This window comes from Dermacentor silvarum, chromosome 2 (genome assembly GCF_013339745.2).
Source record: "Dermacentor silvarum isolate Dsil-2018 chromosome 2, BIME_Dsil_1.4, whole genome shotgun sequence".
Taxonomy (NCBI): Eukaryota; Metazoa; Arthropoda; class Arachnida; order Ixodida; family Ixodidae; genus Dermacentor; species Dermacentor silvarum.
In genome coordinates this window covers 258,525,409-258,542,701 of record NC_051155.1, presented here as the reverse complement: position 1 = coordinate 258,542,701, position 17,293 = coordinate 258,525,409, and the positions used below count along the sequence as shown (strand labels likewise).

Below are 17,293 nucleotides of genomic sequence, written 5' to 3'. Positions count from 1 at the left end.
TATAAAAAAGACACTTAATTTTATTGGACTACTCCAAGGCTTTTCATCGCGTACCACACAAAAAACTAATTAGGAAGCTTCAGTGTACATTAGCAGAAAACCCTATTGTTAAATGGGTAGCAAACTATCTGACTGACCGCTTGCAGTTCGTCCGTATTCATAACGAAGATTCCACTTTCGCACCTGTTATATCGGGAGTGCCCCAGGGCAGTGTATTGGGCCCTTGTTTTATTTCTAATATACATACACGATTTGCCTTCCAGATTACATGTTAACATCCGTATATTCGCTGACGACTGTATTTTATACCGTGAAATCAATTCTGATGATGACCACCATATACTAAACAATGCCCTAGAGTTTGTCTTTTCTTGGTGTCAGGAGTGGCAGATGGCCCTAAATACTCTGAAATCTGCAAAACTTACCGTAACTGGAAAGAAACAACTATCTGATTTTATTTACGTTATTAACGACACACCTCTCGCACGTGTATTATATTAGCATAAATATTAAGGCGTTACTTTAAAGCATCATCTTCGATGGAAAACCCACGGTAAAAATGTAACTTCAAGTGCAATAAAGCGGCTTTTCTTTTTGAGAAGACGCCTTAGTCTCGCGCCCCCAGATACAAATCCGTTGGCGTACAAAATGCTTCTTAGATCAGTGCTAGAGTACGCCAATATGGTTTGGTTCCCCTACACAACGGAACTTATAGCAAGAATGGAGGGGGTGCAGAGGAAGGCAGTAAGGTTCATTTATAATAAATACAAGGTAACAGATTGTCCGACTGAAGTACTAGAGAAAGCTGGGTTATTAATACCGCAAAGTCGGGCAAAAGTAGCAAGAGTAAAGTTTTTGTTTCAATTAATTAAACAGTGACACGTCTAGACTAATTTCAAATATACAATCGTTCTAGATCAACATGCTACACGCACTCTCAAACACTTAATGAATACACTTCCAACTCAAATTGCCTCAAACCATAAGGGAATGGAACCAACTTAGTCCTTAGATTACTAACGCTTCATCTTTAGATATGTTCTTAACTATGGTGGAAATGGATGTACAGGCTGAGCAGTTTCTGGAATTTTGTTTAACCTGTATCCGGATTTTGTGTTTCGCTAACCTGATTGCATCATTGCACACCCTACCATTGCAATTGCCATAATTTGTAGTCTCGTCGTGATTTGTCACATTGCTATTTGTCGCATTGTTACTAGTGATCTTCATGTATTGATTACTTCAACGTTTTGCATTGTATAAATGATTTGATTGCACTTCTTTTGAATGTATATGGATGTCCTCCCTGCTATGTTCTCTTGTGAGATCGGCAGTATTGTTAAATAAATAAACAAATAAATAGTTACTTCCGAGTGATAAAACCTAAACAATTAGGCGATCACACAAACACAAAAAAAAACATTGCTGGCTGTCCCATAATCGAGAGTAGATGTAAGCATGAAATGGCTACCGGCAAAGCAGATTGGCTGGAGATGATACTAGCCACAATGTCAAAATGGGTGCAGCGCATGTTCGCAACGGCACACCCCACTACACCACACCGCAGCACGCCATACTGTGCACTGGTTATTATGAACGCTGCCCAGCTGGAAGACCGGCTGAAGGCGGCACGACAGGTAGCGAAAGACGCCAGGGAGACAGAGCGCACTGCCCAGCTAGAAGAAAAGCGCCTGAAGGTGTGGCGCCATCTCTCGAGGCGACGCAAAACCTGCGCCGCGGAACTCACGGACCGCTGGCATTCAAAAGAGCACAGGCGACCCTGTCTCAGCGCCAAAAGATGACAATCAAGTGCATGGTGTCTTGTATCTGACTTTTGAACACCGCTATTTGAAATGACAAATAAAACTTCAGCGTACTAGAAGTTACAGCTTGAGTGATATTGTGAGCAAACATTAAGAAGAATTCGGAAGCAATATTTTTATAACTTTTTTTGGCACTAACTAGCGTATGTAATGCGGTCCTGTACAAAGGGTTGGGGGCCAGAGACAATTTTTTTCACTTTTGACTGATTGCCCGGATGATCTTGTTTTGTAGTCGCAACGATTCCTGGATGTTCTCGTTTGAGTGGCCGGATAACCGCTCTGGATTTTGGCTCAATGTCACTTGAAGGTCGCCGACAACGGGAGCTAAAAGCATTTCATGCTTAAAAACAATATATTATACATGCAAGTAATGTATTAGTAGAAGGCTTCAGTGCGGAATCGGTGAAGACAAAGGAGACACACAAAGCGTAAATACGCAGCGCTGGCTTTCAATTTTTTTTTTTTTTTTGAAAGTCAGAGTTGCGTATTTGTACTTTGCGTGCCTCCTTTGTCTTCGTCGCTTCCGCACTGTAGCCTTCTACTATGTTCAACAGACAAGCCCAACAAGTTACTCTGCTCAAGTAATGTATATTGGTAAAAAAATAAAACAGAAAAAGTTTATGTGCAAGTGTTGTTTAAAAGTGTTGAAACAGATACTATAAAAAATTCCGAAGTAAACCGATAAAAAATTAATGACGTAATTTTAGAGAGGTACAGTCTTTATTGACAGAAAACAGAAAATTGTTTGCCATTTTTACCCTCATGAGATACTCAATTCCAGATTTTGGCGCCATGAAACTCAATCACTCGTTGACCGCACGTGTTACGAGAGACTGGTAGGTTAAAATTTGTTCCTGCGGCGTTCCCTCGCTGCTCAGTTCTTCCGTTTCCATGTCTCCGGCAATGAGCGTGGCTTTTCGGTCCGTGAGGAAGTCCCTGACGTAGTTGTATGCTCGGACGCCAATGTTGAGGTGTGAGATTTGGTCTAGCTAGATGGCGGAGTGCGCCACGTTGTCGAACGCTTTTTCTAGATCTAGGCCGAGGATCGCCTTGGTGCCCCAGGTCTGGGCGTCTAGGACCTTGAGCTGTAGCATGGCGTCCTGTGTAGAGAGGTGAGTGCGGAAACCAATCATGGTGTGTGGATATGCGTGTGTCTCCTCGAGGTTTATGCGATTGAGGAAGGCGTGTTCCATGACCTTCCCGACGCAAGACGTCAGCGAGATCACATAGCATACGCCAGAAAATATTACTTTTAGAAAGCTGTCAATTGGGCATGTTGGCAAACGTTCATGATGAAAAAAGCGCTACTAAAACGGAGGCTTAGCAAGAACACTTAGCGCTTGGTCCTGTGTTCCTGATAAGTCTCCGTTTTAGCAGCGCTTTTTCCATCATGATATTATTACTGTTGCGCAAGACATGCTCTATAGTCGTAGATGCACTTGAAGAAATTCTAGTGGATTCAAAGATTGTGTTCTTAAAACTGTATTGCTGCAGCAGAATAGAGTATTCACAATCTGTGTCTTCGCAAATATCGATGTTAAAGGCGCAAGCAACAGTGATAGTACCATGGCTCTTAGTACTTAGGGTGGAGAAGGTAGATTCCAATGACTGAAAAAAACCGGGCAGACTCGAGCTTGGTGTTAGGTATATTGTACCAACAACTCTGCGCGAGTGTAAAAGAACAAAGAGAGATTGTCACTTATTTCCACATCGGGGATAAATCTAAATGGTAGCATCTGCTTGTTTAGTAAAGCCACACTACCACCACGCGATGCTGCAACACTGGGATTGCTCACAAGACCAGGGATAGAAATGTGCTCACCCTTTCTAAACCAAGTTTCCGTTAAACCAATCGCATCAAATGTAAAATTGTGCTGTGCCAAGAAAGAAAGCAGTATGTCTGTTTCCATGAAAACTTGGAATGTTACAATAAAGCGTTCAACTTCACTGATTGAAAACGTCATGAGAGGTGCGGTAAACAAGAGATGATACGGGCGTCACCAAAACTAGCTTCTTCAACTGGTCCTCAGAAGCGATGTGCAGTACTCGAAAATTCTCGGTTTTCCGTATTAAAAGTTTGGCCTAGTATGCCCAAACATGCTTCCAATGTTTCTCTCTTCTCGCCTGGCGAGCTTTTGCGAGAAGAATGTATCCTCATGGCAAAGGTGTTTATAATTAATATTGACTCATTATTTTGAAAGTGCAGACGCAGACAATCTATCTTTTTTGGCGTTCTTGATTATTTTTTCTCGAACTGCTATGAAGGTAAACATTACCACAATTTTCTGTTGAGCTTTATTTTTGCTTGGGACACGATGTACTGTGTCGATATCTTCGGTACGAAGTTCCGTTTTCAAATAAGTTGCTAACTTTTGCATAATGTCAAGCAATGACTCGTCTGTACACACAGGAGAGAGAATAAACTTATTCAGAACAAGCGCAGTCGGTGGCCTCCAGGTAGCCGCGGGCCATCTCCCGTTCGATCAGGAGGCGCTGTTTCTTCGGGTCCGGGTCTGTTAGCATGGCCCGCGAGGGGCGTAGCCCACCCACTTACCCACTCTTTGTTCTCGTCGCTTCGCGCTGACATTATTCAAGAAACCGGTGCTACTTTCACAATTTCATTCTTGGGCGCTTCCGTTTGGGTTGGTAATTTACAGCGAATCATGTCTGCATATGCAAAAAACTGACACGGTGTATGTCAAGGCTTTGACACTCTGAGGTTTTGGGGCGAGAATGTGGCGGCCGCATTCTGAAGCAACAAATGCGCAACAAATAAAGCAACAAATGCGACAGTCGCATTTTAGATGAAGGCGAAAACGCTCGAGGCCTGTTTAGATTTAGGTGCACGTTAAAGACCCCAGGTGGTCTAAATTTCCGGTATACATTTCCGCCGCTCCCCTGAGGTGCCGGTTAGGCCGCGCTCGCGCAGGATCTGCGCTCGAAACGTCTCTTGTATGCGATTGCGCCCCTACGGAAGGCTGGTAGTTACTGTTGTGTTGTTGAATCCCAAACCAGCAATTACGGAAGGCTGGTAGTTGCTGTTGTGTTGTGGAATCCCAAACCAGAAATGTACACACGAAGGGGTTGATGCTAGCAGTGAAATTGCACCGACTCGCAACAGAATGAACGAAACAGACAGCCGACAAGCATGGATTACTGCTGTGCGCAGTACAGCGTAAGTAAACTCTTGTTGCAGGCGCTGACAGTTCTCGTCGGAGTACACGCGTCCTGAGAAATTGATTATGTGCACTATGCACTGAACAAGACCGGAGTTGATTCCTGCATCACTAGTACACCAATCAGTCGAGATTCTGTGAGGTACAAGGCCGCTTCCTGTTTGCACCGGCGTAAGTGAAACAAAAATGGGTTGCACGCACTACTTAAAATGCGTACACATGTCATATCTATGCTGTGCGGTGAAATATTCTGTACAATTCTGAATCTGTTGACGTAAAGGCAAATGACGGCTGCACGCTCGCACACAGTTGAAGACACAACGGCCCATGCACTTGCCGCAGGAAATGCAACCCTCTCGTATGAGGGAGCAGGGCGACGAAAGATTCGAAAAAAAAAAAAGGAATTGCGCCTTTTTGCGCGTATTTAAGTGTTCTAGCGCAAAGACGAGGCGAACAAGCTATTGCATGGGAGTAGGTATATAGCCTGCTCACACGTGCATTTTCACATGTACACTGTAAACACAAATGAGCCTGAATGGGGTTTTTATGGTTGAATACATTTTAAAACTCCATCGCCCAATATATTGTTACGTAAAACGACACAAGGCGGGACTATTGACACTGTATTTACAGTATGGGAGAGACACAGTAGCCAAGATGGTGGACAGCCACCAGCACCAGAGAGAACCGTCTTCTTCGTCGTCTGCCCCAGGCTGAATGTCTGTCTCGTAGCATTACCCCCGGCGGTGGAAGCGCCGTCTCGGCGCACTTCACACATTGTCGTTAGGAGGAGGGCGGTAGGCTTTCAGTCTGCTGACGTGAACTATGTCACTGGGAGCTATCGCAGGCGGTAAAGTCGGAGAGACGGGAACAATCTCGTGGGTGACGTCCGTGACCTGGCGGACGATTCGGTAAGGACCCGTGTATCGAGATAATAATTTTCGGATAAGCCAACACGACGGAATGGACACCACAGGAGAACTAAGGCACCGGGTGAGAAGCGAACATCGTGATGCCGGCTGTCATAGAGGCGCTTCTGGGTCGCTTGCGAGGCCAACAGCCTAGAGCGGGCGATCTGACGTGCGTGATCGGCACGAGCGATGGCATCATGTGCATATTCGCTAGGCGGCGCGGCAGCAGCCGGTAGTAGGGTGTCCATTGGTAACGTCGGTTCACGGCCAAAGAGCATATAAAAGGGTGAATAACCGGCGGTATCGTGACGCGATGAATTGTACGCGAAGGTCACGTAAGGTAACGCCAGGTCCCAGTCACGGTGGTCAGATGGAACATACGTTGAGAGCATGTCCGTGAGGGTACGATTTAGTCGCTCGGTGAGGCCATTTGTTTGGGGATGGTAGGCAGTGGTCAACTTGTGCTGCGTTGAGAAGCGCAAGAGATCGTCGATTACTCGTGATAAAAATGCGCGGCCTCGATCTGTGAGCAATTGGCTAGGGGCGCCATGGTGCAAAATAACATCGTGGAGCAAGAAATCGGCAACGTCAGTAGCAGTGCTGGTGGGGAGCGCTCGAGTGATTGCATACCTGGTCGCATAATCGATAGCAACGGCGACCCACTTGTTGCCGGATCGTGACTCAGGAAAAGAACCGAGAAGGTCCAAACCAACACTGAAGAATGGTTCGGTCGGGATGGAGAGCGGCTGAAGCAGTCCAGCAGAGGGTGCGGCAAGACGTTTCCGACGTTGGCATTTGTCGCAAGAGGTCACGTAAGGTCGAACAGAAAACGCCAGGCACCGTCTTTCTTCTTTACTCTGTCGGGATATGGGGGGATGCCAACGGCCCTCTGCCTCGACACACCGAGCCCCGCGGTTGGCGCATGCCTGCGCATCAACCGCGGTCCGGTACAAGCTCGAGAAAACAATAGACGACAACCACGTGTACACTCGGAAAGCATTTATTACGACTGCAACTAACACTTCGAGCAGGCCAGCTAGCTATATAGTTGACATCACTGAGGGTTCCCTCGAAGAGAATAATACACTAGGTAAAGAAGGGCTTCCGACTTACCAACTGGGGAATACGGGGGGGCCGCGGCGTTTGCCGCGGCAAGAACGTGGTTGACTAACCACGTGCGGGAATACGGGAGCGGCGGCGGAGACTTCCGCCGTCGCCGCTTGCTGGAGACCAAAGAGACCCGGGCGATATCAGCGGGATCTCACGTGACCCACCCGGTGGCGCTGATAGCGCTTGCGATTCCCGCGCGCCGCCCGTGGAAGGAAAGTTTCCCCTCTCCCAACTCTCCCTGGCACGCATGCGCTTGACGCGGCGTTCGCTGCCCGTGCGGCGGTTATGGGACCTGAGGATTCCCACATCCCTCCACCCTTAAATATTGCCCTACGGCGGAGAAATCGCTGGAACGACGGCATTGACAAAGTATCCGGGCAGATGCGATGGTAAACTCCGGCAGGAAATGTCCGAATCCACGTTGATAGGCAGCACGGCCGCCCACATGTGGCAGCCGTCACAATGGTTGACGATGACGGGGGCTGAAGATGGCTTGCCCTCAAGATGCGCGCCGCAATGTCCACCCGGGAACAGCGGGTCAGGGCTTTCTCGAAGCGGCGCGCGCGCCGGCACGATGAACCTCGCACCGACGCACCCTCGTGGGAGTATGATGGCAGGCCTCCCTCCTCGTGGCTGCCATGTGCTGCTGCATCGGGACGCGAACAGGGAGGGGCCGAGACAGCAGGCAGGGACGTGGACCATGGCAGCAATAGCAAGTCGAGGCGGCTTCACTCGTTCTGCAAAGTCGCTCAAATGCACTCCACAAACACTTAGAATTAAGGCAGTAGAGGCCGCCGCAGCGTCGGCCGTCTGACACGATGCTGAACCACCCGTCTACCGCATAGCTTTATGCGGCAACGAGAAAAAAACAAAAACAATCCAGTTCGTTTGAATGAAGTTATTCGCTTCGACCGAATTTTTCCGGTCCGATACAGCGCGAAAAAGGGCGATGCTCGTATGAACAAAGCGCTCTCTGGTCCCCCGAGATTTCGGTTATTCCGCCCGCAAAATATTGAGTTCATCTGAACAAAATAAGCTTTCTATTTCGAACGAGGTTTCTCTGCTCGGGCGAGTATAGTAAAACTAGCGAATCCGTTTGCACCCGCTAAATGTCACGGCATGGTCGTCTTCGAACTTGCGACCGGCAGCTCCGCAAAGCCTTAGGCCTAATCGCGTCCATGACAGATACCAATGCCACGAAAGACCCCTAAAGGGTTCCAATGAGCCGCCGCGAGAAGATGAAGGCCTAGCTAAGTGGTCCCCGCTCGCTGCTCAACACGCAGCTTCCGAGCAGACTCCTGGGACTGCGCCCCGCTGACATCCTAGCCAGCGTTTCCGGCGCCCAGCTCCCAGAGCCAAAGATACAGAAAAGAGGCTATTTACATATGTACAGGGAAAATCGACCACCGCGTCGGCTGCTGCACTCACTCGCTTCGGGCGTACTCTTAAAAGAAAACTTGCTGCAAATCTCAGCGTCTACACGAGTTCGGCGACACTGGCGCAGCGTTAACTCGCCCTCAAGAAAGCACCCACAGATCTAGCTAGCAATCACGCCTTCGGCTGAGGCCTAACGCTGGTCCGGACAAAGCCTTCGGGCTTCCGCGCATCCGAACCGATCGTCGTCCCGTTTTCGAAGAGCTTGCCCCACGTTGGGAACGCCAAAATGTCGGGATATGGGGGGATGCCAACGGCCCTCTGCCTCGACACACCGAGCCCCGCGGTTGGCGCATGCCTGCGCATCAACCGCGGTCCGGTACAAGCTCGAGGAAACAATAGACGACCACCACGTGTACACTCGGAAAGCATTTATTACGACTGCAACTAACACTTCGAGCAGGCCAGCTAGCTATATAGTTGACATCACTGAGGGTTCCCTCGAAGAGAATAATACACTAGGTAAAGAAGGGCTTCCGACTTACCAACTGGGGAATACGGGGGGGCCGCGGCGTTTGCCGCGGCAAGAACGTGGTTGACTAACCACGTGCGGGAATACGGGAGCGGCGGCGGAGACTTCCGCCGTCGCCGCTTGCTGGAGACCAAAGAGACCCGGGCGATATCAGCGGGATCTCACGTGACCCACCCGGTGGCGCTGATAGCGCTTGCGATTCCCGCGCGCCGCCCGTGGAAGGAAAGTTTCCCCTCTCCCAACTCTCCCTGGCACGCATGCGCTTGACGCGACGTTCGCTGCCCGTGCGGCGGTTATGGGACCCGAGGATTCCCACAACTCATACGACGGGAGAGGCCCAAGGACTAGATGATGGTTCGATGATGTCCTTCGCAATCATTTTAGCCACTTCTTTTTGAATGACTTGGCGCTCTGATGCGGACACACGGTAAGGTCGACGGCGAATGGGCAGAGTGTCACCAGTGTTGATTCGGTGGGCGACAATCTTAGGCTGGCCCAGGGGTCGATCACGAATGTCGAAAATGTCGCTGTATGAGGCCAAAACCCGGCAGAGAGCGTCGGCCTGGGCAGGCGAAAGGTCTGATCCAATCATGTTGCGAAAAATGCTGTCGTCGGAACTTGGTGACGGGGAAACTGCAGCTTCCTCAGGTGCAGTTATGGCGACAACCTCGACGTCATGGTCTGTTATAGCGGTGAGGTGGGCAAGCGACATCTTGTGGGGCAACACTTGGGGGGTCAGACCAAAGTTTAGTAGCGGGAGGAACACACAGTTATCAGCTAATGTGGCGACGGTATGTGGCACAGTAACATTGCGCGTCGGGCGGACGTCTGTAATCGGAGAGACGATATAGTCGCCGTCAGGAACGGGAGGGGTCGATGACAAACACACGTACGTGACGGCTCGCGGCGGTAGGCGAACAAAATCGGTGGGGCTTAAGCGGCTGACGGGCGTTTCGCAGGCATCTGATAGAAGAGGAAGATCGAGGCATAGTGTTTCCGAAGAAAATCAATTAAGGCCGAGTGTGCCGAAAGAAAGTCAAGGCCAAGGATAAGGTCATGGGGGCAGTGAGCAAGGACGGCAAAAAGGACAACAGTGTGACGACCGGTAATGCTGACACGGGCGGTGCCCATTCCGATCACTTGAACAGCACCACCATCGGCAACACGTATTGTCTGTGTCGTAAACGGCGTCATAATCTTCTGCAGGCGGCGGCGTAAAGGGGCGCTCATAATAGACAAGTGTGCGCCGTGGTCACAGGTGAGCGGCAGGCGCACGGCATCACACGACGAAGTTGCAGCCGTATTGGGCAGCCGGGTGAACCTCTGGGTAATACGGCGGCTCTTCGCGTGTTCAAACCGCCGGCACTCTTTGATGATTGTGTCGACGGTATGAACGTTGGTATAGACAAGCAGGTTAAAAGCATCATCGGCGATACCTTTGAGCACATGAGAAACCCTCTCGGACTCAGGCATGTGCTCGTCAACCCGGCGGCAAAGAGCGATAACGTCCTGAATGTAAGAGACGTATGACTCGGAGGATGTCTGTGCACGAGTCGCAAGTTCATTCCGCGCAGCAAGCTGCCGACCAGTGCTGTCACCGAAAAGGACGCGGATCTCCTCTTTAAAAGAGTCCCAGCTGGTAATGTCCGCCTCGTGCGTCTCGAACCACACCCGCGGTGGGCCATCGAGATAAAACAGCACGTTGGCGAGCATAAGGGTCGGGTCCCACCTGTAGCCGGCGCTGATCCGTTCGTAAAGGTTGAGCCACTTGTCGACGTCAGCCCCATGCTGGCCAGAAAAGACGCCGGGATCACGAGCAGGGGGCAGAACGATATAGGTGGGAGCCACAGGAGGGGCAGGTAGTGAAGACGATGTGCCTGCACCGACTGACATGGTCGGAAGCGTGATGAGGCGGCCTTTGCGGAGCTCCGTGATCGAAACGGGGAACTACCCAGCACTTCCACCACAAAGATGTTACGTAAAACGACACAAAGCGGGACTATTTACACTGTATTTACACTATGTGAGAGACACAGTACCCAAGATAGTGGACAGCCACCAGCACCAGAGAGAACCGTCTTCTTCGTCGTCTGCCCCAGGCTGAATGTCTGTCTCGTAGCAATATTTACTCCATCACTATGGAGTAAAAAAGCGTAAAACCATGATTTTACCTCCGTCCCGTAATGATGGAGGAAAAAAACGGAATGACCTGATATCACTCCATTTACAAAATGGAGTGCGAAAACCTCGTGCCGTGAAATGGAGTGAAAATGTATTTCCTCCGTGCACTGTAAACACAACTTACAGCCGGCATAGGTAAGAGATAGGATGCGCAACCTTTTTAAACACCTCGGCGCCAAATCTTATTTCATCAGCGGGAACGTATTCAATGTAAAAACGTGAATTCATTCCCAACGCTCATATATGTTGTAAAATCAGTTTTAAAATAGAGTTTTCTCCCTCACGAGAAATCTCATATGTAAATGGAGTAAAATGGAAGCTTGTGCGTCAGTCGCATACTAGGCACAGTCAGTCGCATACTAGGCTTTACGGCTCTGCAATTGTTTCTTCTTTCGTGCACTTCAACTCATGGATACTACTTTGGATAATCAGCGGCCGTTTCTATAAGCCTTTGGCGTCACCATGGCAGCAACGACATCTCGATGTCTTCCTCAGCACGCCGCACACGACGGAGATTCCGACCGCCTCGTCGACGACGGCGTGAAGACACGATTTTAGGTCTAACATCTATCGACATCTGCTCTAGGCCGGGCAGCCGCAATGTCATTCATGCACGCCCGACGAGCATCGTCCAGCGTAGCCAACCTCGCATCAGTCACCTCAGGTGAAACGTGGTGAAACAGTTTTTCGTGCGCGATGTACATAGCTAGTACTATTTGCATTCGTGGTTGTGGCGTTTACTTGTGATCTAATGCATGCCTTGTGTCCAGCGTGTTCGAAAAATGGCGGGCGATGCTACATGAACCAGGTGAGCCTGAACGTTTCGGCCGTCGCTATACGTGTTACACGTATAGTGGAGGAAGTGCCTTTAATGTGGCGCTACCGCTTTCTTTAGCAACTCGCTTCAAGCTAAGAATGCCATTAGAATACTACAAAGTGGGCCGATATTATAACGAAAAAATAGCGTGCCTGTGCTTGGGTGTGTGTGTGGGAGGAAAGGGCGCGTGCGCACTTTGCTTGAGTTTGTGCGCGTGCGTGATCGCGTGCGTTTTTAGTGCGTGTGTGTACGTCTCTGCTTTTTCGTGGAAGCTTACGCATGAAAGCTTTTATGTGTGTCCGTGTGCATATAGCTTTGTTGCAGCAGTGCTTGCATACACTTGCTTGTGGAGTTTTGACATCTGTCAGCGCGCAGGTAGGCAAAGACGCGCCACTAATTCCAAGGTGACGCGAAGCACGGGGATTGCAAGTAAGTTGGGGAGGCGAGAATAATCGTCACTCCGACAGGCATTTCGGCAGGTTTTGTGGACACTGACCCCACCGGAATGCGGCGTGTCCATTGTCGCTAGCGTGTTCTCCCTCTCCCGGCGAGGAGGTTACTATTCAGGCACCATAAAAATGGTATGGTCAACGGGCGCGATCGTTCACTTGCACGTCGGTTAGACAGTCAAATTTTCTGTACATGTCGTTTGTGCGTGTTCACTTGCTGACTTCTGTGGTCAATGATTTAGGCAGACTTCAGCTCCATCCAATTTTGAAATACGGGATGATCTACGGACTTCTCACAATGCCACATTTTGAGTAAAAACCATTTGCAAAAGTGCGTAGGTCGGCTGCCATGTTAAGCTGTTTTTTTTTTTTTTTTTTGTAAGTGGATTACATTTCTTTTTTAAATGTGCATATAGCCGTCCTTGACTTGTTAAACGCACTTCGCCCCGACGAGGACGACGCCATCTACGCTTAACGGAGATTAACAATTAATGATGTCTTCTCCGATCGGGCGGGTCGTCTCAATGACGCGTTTTCGAAGACTGGTCCATTCAGTGGGGCGATGAGAGACCATTGCTCCAAACGCCCACTGTACCTGTCGTACTTACTGTATTTTACTGAGTTTACTTTACAACTTTACATTTTACTTAATTTCTTCACAAGCACACGCACACGCGAGGGGTGGGGGTCCCATGTCTTTGATATACATGTATAGAGTCTGCTTAAACTACCGATATTTATTATCGATCACGTCACGTAGAGGAAAGCAGACGCTTGCCCCGCCCCCCTGTCTGGCCGGTGACCCCCCCCCCCCCCCCCCCTCCCGAAAAAAATTTCTGGCTACGCCCCTGCCTGCCACTGCTCCTCGGTTAATGTCGGGGTGTCTGTGGTGCCATGTGTTCGTACACATTCCCGTACCTTAGGTGTCTGGGACATCATAGTACTTAGATACCGTGGTAGGCATAGGTTTGTAATTTCCTGAGGGTTACTGCCTCTTCTCTAGTTAGGCTGGGATGAGGTGGCGGGTATGTTCTTCTGTCTAGCCTGTATTGTTGCAGAATACCACTGTACTTTTTCGGGACTTGATCCGTTCCCATTGGCGCGTCCTGTGAGAAATCCCGGTGAACGTGAACTCGGGCGGAGTCCTTGGCTGCCTCATTCCCCAGTAGGGACTCGTGGCCCAGATTACAAACGATGTATATATCTGGTAGGTTCTTCTTTGCCGTTTCTGTGATGACTTAATTGTAGGGCTTGCCTGGAGATTCTCCCTTTTTGAAAATTTCGGCAAGCCGCTTGAGAATCTGTGTGAATTGCTCCTTCCCCGCAGGTTGAGATGGCCAAGGTAATTGCTGTTTCTTCTGCCGTATCTATTTCTCTTGTTAAGATGTTAGCTGCCGTTCTCTCTTTGCCCATGCTGTCGATGACGCTGACAGCATGTACTGGTGTTCCCGAATATTTCACTGCATCGGTTCTGGCTTTTCTTGTTCCTTCATGGTGGGTTGGATGCATATTTCTTGGAATGGGGGCTACAGAGATGTACTCTCGACATGTCTCTGGGATTATACTGTTCTCGTCGCGCAGTTGCATAGCTTCAGCCTATCCTAATCTTCTGAGCGTTGCCCTACCTGTTCCAGTAAGTTTGAGACGTTCGAGTTGGTTACCTTTGTGTGCTTCGACGAGCTCATCCCGGGTGTTATGGCCCCTAAGCGTTGTGTGGATGCGCGTTTGGGGATCCCTATGACAATATTGGTGGTATTCCGGATGATGGTGTTCAGTTATTCGATTTCCCCATTCTTGAGGTCTCAGTAAGGGTGATTCTGCTGATGACAGGGGCTTGGCTGATTCTTACTGCGTCTTGTTCTTTCAAAGCGTGTCTCCTGTTTGCTACCCGTCGTACCAAATGTGCTGCCTGCGTGGCGGTTTCTTGCAGTTTGGGTAGGGTGGCGGCGCCCGATCCGTCCTTATGTACATGTAAGCCGAGGATTCTGAGCGACTCTAGGGATTTGCACTCCATTCAGGCAGAGTTCTGGGATTTCACCTTTTGGCGGCCTTCCCCTGGTTCTCGCTTTTATTAAGAGAAGATCCAATTTTTCTGGCGCGCACGCAGGAACATTCCTTATTTACAAGTTGTTCCGATGACTCTATTGTTCGAGCTAGATTATTCCCTGTCGCATTCCTTTCACATTTCTGTAACTGGCGCACATCACGAAAAATGCTAGCCTATTTGGTGCTTCACTTCACATTCTTCACGGTGGAAGACTATGAGAGGAGGTGTATAAACTGGCCTCCAAGCGGGAGAGACGACTTGCTAATGCTGCGCACTTTCAGGGACAGATGGCGCGGGAGAGCGGGGGCAATAAGCAATATAGATTAGTAAGAGGCGATTAGAAGTATGGCGACAGAAAAGCAGGGAGACCACAAGCAACGGAGGGGTAGAAAAATAACGTTTCCAATAGTGGTTTTTATGCTTGAAATTCTTTGTGTGTGCTTTTTTTTCAATTGAAACTGCGAAGAACCGCAAGCGGCCATGGGGGGGGGGGGGGGGGGGGGGGGCGAATGCTGCTAACCACGCCGTTGAGCAAACTCGAGACATCGAACGCCAGCGACAACAGCGACGAGCAACGGAATGAATAGTTGCATGAAAGGGAAGGGAAGTTAGGGGGAAAGGGAAGGACAAGTAGCACGATAGGGAAGGAAAAGTAGTAGGAAATGGAAGGAAACGTAGTACACACACACACACGACAGGCTTCGCTTACCCCCATGGGGATCTTGCGTTGCCCAGGGGGCGCTGCAAAAATGGTGCTAAAAAGCGCCCTCAATCCGAAACTGGGTAGTACCAAGCTTGGTCGTCTGCTTCGGGAAGCACGTTTACAATATGGACCCGCCACTTTCGGTTGTGTTGTACCACGGCTTGCAGCGAATATCGGGCGCCGAAGATTTTTCCATGGGTGGCATGCTGCGTAAAGGCAATAAATTATGCAACGCCGAATACGTGTACGCCGTTCAAGAAATAAACGGCGAAGTTTTCGCGCGGTACGTGTCAATCTCAAGTGAAGCGAGTCACGCACGTGCGAAGTTGAACTTCAGGTAAGGTTTGCACGCTGCTAGATTCAGGCGCGAGGAAATTCTTTCTATAATTGAATTCACAGTAGCGATAAGCAGATATGTGTACGAAACTGCTCGAGCGCAGGACGGTACGCGCCGCGACGGCAGCGGTCTTTCAGCATGCCGCGAAACGGCGCGGGTCTCCTGCAATCTTTTTGACTGCATGCCGCTAGACAAGTAGTTATGCCTGCGCTGTAGTAGCGGCCATCTGTCTAGCAATTGATCAATAACTAATGCAATGTATATAAGCTCGCAGTAACAGTACGTACGTGCGAATCGCGCTGCAGCGCGTGCTCGTGCACTGCTCGCTTGATGTAGCTTTTAATGACAGCGCTCTAACATCGATGTGCTGTAATCAATACTGCCTTGCTGTGCTGCCTCAACGTGCTGACTTGAGGTCAAGGATGAGCACATTCAACTCTCTAACCTGTGCTGCTCGTAGTGGGGTAGTGCATTATCACCGAATCAGCCCGACCATTTGTGGTCATTTGCACACACCTGGTCACTTCACCACTTCGCACCGGTCGAATTGTTAATTGTCGCTGTGGCCGGGTCTCGAATCGTGAATCACCAGCCATGCCTGCTGCTATGTCGGTCTTCTATTTCGCTTACCCAGCGCGACGAACTGCAGTTATCCAGCGCGCCCGACGCTCCGCAGCGTGCGGCCTTGAAGGAAAACGGTAGAATCTGATGTTGGGGTTCAGGCCTTCTTGTTCATGGCAGCCCACTACGCAGCAGTAACGACGGTGACGCTTTTTCGAGGCTGAGCTAGGTCTCTCTGGATCGGCGTCGCCGATGTCTTCTGCTTCCAGCATTACGTCCCACGGCACACGGAGAGTCCGTTTTTGTATAACTATAGGCTGAGGCCAGCTCGCAGCCTGGTCGCCATGGTCTGTGAGAAGTGACGAGCCTTTTTGCACTCGAAACAGGGCAGAAAAAAGTGCGAATCGACGCAAAACGCGGCCTAGAAACGTGCTTCGCCACAGCCAGGGCTCAATACTATTCAAACTGGTACTACCCAGATGACGTTTTTCGCCGCCACCAGGCGCCGCTACTATACCTCAAACTCCAGCGCAAGACGCCCATTTTCTCGACAGGGTAAGAGCTTTAAAATTGTTTAATGTTCATTGTATGTTCTCATATTGTGGTGTATGGCATATGGTGGCTATCTCTGAGTTTTACTGCTTATTTATTTTTATTCCGGCTGCATTGGACTTATGTTGTAGCTTGTCAACTTGTATTGTGAACTTGCAGCTCATCTGTGAACGACTTCTCTACTACTCGCGGGAACTCTTTATTGAGTGCCTACGTTCTCCCCAGAATGCCCCTATCTTGTTTGAAACTGAGCAGTAAGCGGCCCCTCTACTAGGCGCGAAATTTTTGCTTACATAAACTTGATGTAAAAATTGTCCTCAAACAATCGACGATAATGGTCAATGCAAGGAAACAGCCGAAAGCTACTCAAACGCCATTCGCTTTCTTTGAGTAACTATAAGCGCTTGAGGGTGTACATTTGTTGGAGTGAGGATGTTAAGGTAGCGTCTATTGTTTCACTGAGTAGTTTAGTACAAAACAGAGATGATGTTAGCCAGCACAACCAGAACATAATAGGCCAATCTGTCATGCTGTCTGCTGCGGTTCGAGCGCCTGCGTTCTCCTCTCCCGCAGCCGCCACAGAGGGAGAAGGGCTGCCAGTTCCAAAGCCACCTAGAAAAAGTTATTTTTTCTAGCTGGCTTTGGTCCGTTCCCACCCTTGTATCAGACGCCCCAAAGCTCTCGCGCGTCTCGAAGAGCTATAATTGTTGGCGTTCGGCG

General features: G+C 49.6%; 1 protein-coding gene across 12 annotated transcripts in view; it reads right to left on the bottom strand.

Moving 5' to 3' along the window:
• LOC119440814 (parathyroid hormone/parathyroid hormone-related peptide receptor-like) overlaps positions 1-17,293 on the bottom strand; it is a 1,097,515-nt gene that overhangs the window by 812,176 nt on the left and 268,046 nt on the right. The gene's annotated exons all lie outside the window — the stretch shown is intronic.